The sequence below is a fragment of the Oncorhynchus gorbuscha genome, unplaced genomic scaffold (assembly GCF_021184085.1).
Source record: "Oncorhynchus gorbuscha isolate QuinsamMale2020 ecotype Even-year unplaced genomic scaffold, OgorEven_v1.0 Un_scaffold_1182, whole genome shotgun sequence".
Taxonomy (NCBI): domain Eukaryota; kingdom Metazoa; phylum Chordata; class Actinopteri; order Salmoniformes; family Salmonidae; genus Oncorhynchus; species Oncorhynchus gorbuscha.
In genome coordinates, this window is record NW_025746039.1 from 180,772 (window position 1) to 184,244 (window position 3,473).

Below are 3,473 nucleotides of genomic sequence, written 5' to 3' on the forward strand. Positions count from 1 at the left end.
CAGGTAAGAACCTCAAACATCACTGGATAGTCCCTCACCTTCACCCTGAAGAACCCTGCAGGTAAGAACCTCAAACATCACTGGAAAGTCCCTCACCTTCACCCTGAAGATCCCTGCAGGTAAGAACCTCAAACATCACTGGATAGTCCCTCACCTTCACCCTGAAGAACCCTGCAGGTAAGAACCTCAAACATCACTGGAAAGTCCCTCACCTTCACCCTGAAGATCCCTGCAGGTAAGAACCTCAAACATCACTGGAAAGTCCCTCACCTTCACCCTGAAGAACCCTGCAGGTAAGAACCTCAAACATCACTGGATAGTCCCTCACCTTCACCTGAAGAACCCTGCAGGTAAGAACCTCAAACATCACTGGAAAGACACTCACCTTCACCTTGATGAACCCTGCACGTAAGAACCTTAAACACATAGACAGATCTAAGGTAAGGTTTTAGGTAAGTGTTCACCTCACAGAGTAGGATGACGTTTCCTCTGGACACTGATCTAAGGTCAGAAGTGGAGAATCTTGGTTGCTGCCCTATAGCCAGCCGGTGTGATGGGGATGTGTGAGCAGTGGTGGAAAAAATGACTCAATTAAAAGTGAAAGTTATCCAGTAAACTTGAGTAATAGTCTAAAAGTATCTGGTTTTAAATGTACTTAAGGACAGTAGGAGACAAAGTCATCAGTAGTCATACTTGAGTTAAAGTACAAAGTAAAAGTAAATGCTATACATCAAATTCCTGATATTAAGCAAACCAGACGGACAGACAGGGACACACCCCAACACTAAGTTGAGTCCGCCAGATCACAGGCAGTAGGGATGGCAAAGCATAATATTGATAGGTGCCATAATTCTGTCCTGCTTGAGCATTCTAAATGTAACGAGTACTTTTAACTGCAGGGAAAACGTATGGAGTAAAAAGTACATTATTTATTTTAGGAATGTAGTGGAGTAAAAGTAAAAGTTATCAAAAATATAAATAGTAAAGTAAAGTACAGATACCCCCAAAGAACTACTTACTTAAGTACTTTACACCCCTGTGTGTGAGACAACCATGCTTGAATGTGTTCCACCAGGTGTGGCCAGGTATGTTTGACTGGCATCCTGCAATAATCCCATTTCACCCTCCTTGCCCCTACAGGTGTGACCCAGAAACAGAATGAGGCCAACGGGAACTGGGGACTGTCCAGACGGTGGGCAACCTCTTCCGGGTCCGTCTGGCCTCCAACAAACAGACAGGATTATGGGAAATCAGCATGAACTCCAACCAGCCCTACACACTGAAGGTCACTGGTGAGTTACCATAGAGATATGCATATCCTGTTTAATTATGTGTGTTACGCTCATGTGAATGCAGCCATGATACATACAGTACCCAGGTCTGGGTTCAAAAACTGTTTGAAATCATTTCGAATACTTTAAAATACTATTTAAAACCATGTCAAAACGATTTAACAATTTGACCCCAGGTCTGGAAGAGCCATATAGAGAAGGGAGAGAATACAGCCCTCACTCATTGTGTCTGTCTGCAGCCTGGTCTCATAGACAAGATGTAACATAGTAAAAGTACATCTTGGAAACTCAAGTTAGTATGATATGTTATGTTTGGTGTGGTTACATAAGACAGAAGGTTTCTTAAGGCAAAAACAAAAAGAGGGTCGATAGGTGGGAGTATAATGGAAATTGTCTAACAACCCAAAGGTTACTTGTTCAAATCTCACCATGGAAAACTTTAGCATTTTCGCTAATTAGCAACTTTGCAATTACTTAGCATGTTAGCTAAACCTAACCGAACCTTAACCCTTTTAACTAACTCTTCCCTAACCCTAACCTTAGCTATTTGACCTAACTCCTAACCTTAACCCTAATCCAGGGGTCACCAACCTTTTCTAGCATGAGAGTTACATAAACAAAAAACAAAAAATGTTACAAGCTACAACATTTTTAAATAGCTTTCAAATAGACACATTCTTCTCATCTCCCCTGTGACTCTTCCCGGGCCTTTAATGTACGAGAGAAAGTAAAGCACTATGTTTTCTGTCAATGTATTGTTTGTTTCCCAAATTCGTAAACATATTTACAATTAAGTAACGTATTGTACCAATTGCAATTTGTAACATATCATCCGAAATGGATGATGGACATCCTCAAATGAATGCATAACACATGAAACATAACATATAACACTAAATGGAGAGTCTGGGATTTACTTCCAGAATAATACAACATTGTGAGACCAGGTCGATGTGTGTTCAAGCGTCTGTGTGTTTGTCTCCAGGTCAGAGTACCATTGCCTTCATTTATGACTTTGTGGAGACTTTGAGGACCTCACCCAGGATACGCCCTCATCTCTGGCCGTCCACAAGCAGGTAAAACACTACAACATCATCTTAATCATCATCATTACCATATCAAGCAGCTAATCTGTCAATCATCATTTTACTATGGCGATGTCGTGGCGACATATTCTACTTGAATGCAGCTGCGACTTAAAACACTAGAACCGCCTGGCCTTTCAGCACCGCCTGGCCTTTCAGCACCGCCTGGCCTTTCAGCACCGCCTGGCCTTTCAGCATATAAATGCAGCCTTGACAGTGTCTTCTTTTTCCCAGTGGGAGCTGGGGTGCTTGGGGAAGAGGGAGAGCAGGACACGCTGCGGCCTTGGCAGTGTCCTCTTTTTCCCAGTGGGAGCTGGGGTGCTTGGGGAAGAGAGAGAGCAGGACACGCTGCGGCCTTGACAGTGTCTTCTTTTTCCCAGTGGGAGCTGGGGTGCTTGGGGAAGAGAGAGAGCAGGACACGCTGCGGCCTTGACAGTGTCTTCTTTTTCCCAGTGGGAGCTGGGGTGCTTGGGGAAGAGAGAGAGCAGGACATGCTGCAGCCTTGACAGTGTCTTCTTTCTCCCAGTGGGAGCTGGGGTGCTTGGGGAAAGAGAGAGCAGGACACGCTGCGGCCTTGGAAGCCTGCTAGGCGGCTGTAGCTTCCTACTTAGCGTTCATGTCGTTCTCACGAAGCACACGTGCCAGATCCATGATGAAATCTCTCTCGCTGACTGTCTTGTCCAGGCATTGTTTGCACAACACGTGCGCGTTGATAGCAGTCATGTCGAGCACGTTGTAGAACACCTCAACTGGCCAGCGGATAGTACCTCCTTTTACAGAGTACAGTCTTGCCATCTGGTCGAGTGCATCCACACCAACCTATTGCATTAAATAAAATAGAATAGAAAATGTTATAATTATATAATAATAATAATACTAACAATAACAATCATATGAGTGTAATATAGTATTTGGTGTTTGGCTATCTGTATATGGAAGAGATACATACCTTTGTGTGATTGTAATCTGTCAAGTAAAACTAAATGCATGCTCTTCAACCAATCGCTGACTGCACCTGCCCGCCCGTCCAGCATCACTACTATGGACAACTCTGACTTAAAATATGTGGACAACTACAAATACCTAGGTGTCTGGT

At 43.8% G+C, this 3,473-nt stretch overlaps 1 long non-coding RNA gene across 1 annotated transcript; it reads left to right on the forward strand.

The window, feature by feature from the left end:
• The first annotated feature begins 248 nt into the window (after nucleotides 1-248).
• On the forward strand, nucleotides 249-2,330 carry LOC124021719. The gene is made up of 3 exons (XR_006836296.1): nucleotides 249-293; nucleotides 1,141-1,292; nucleotides 2,278-2,330. It is a non-coding gene; the product is annotated as an uncharacterized LOC124021719 (long non-coding RNA).
• Nucleotides 2,331-3,473: the final 1,143 nt, after the last annotated feature.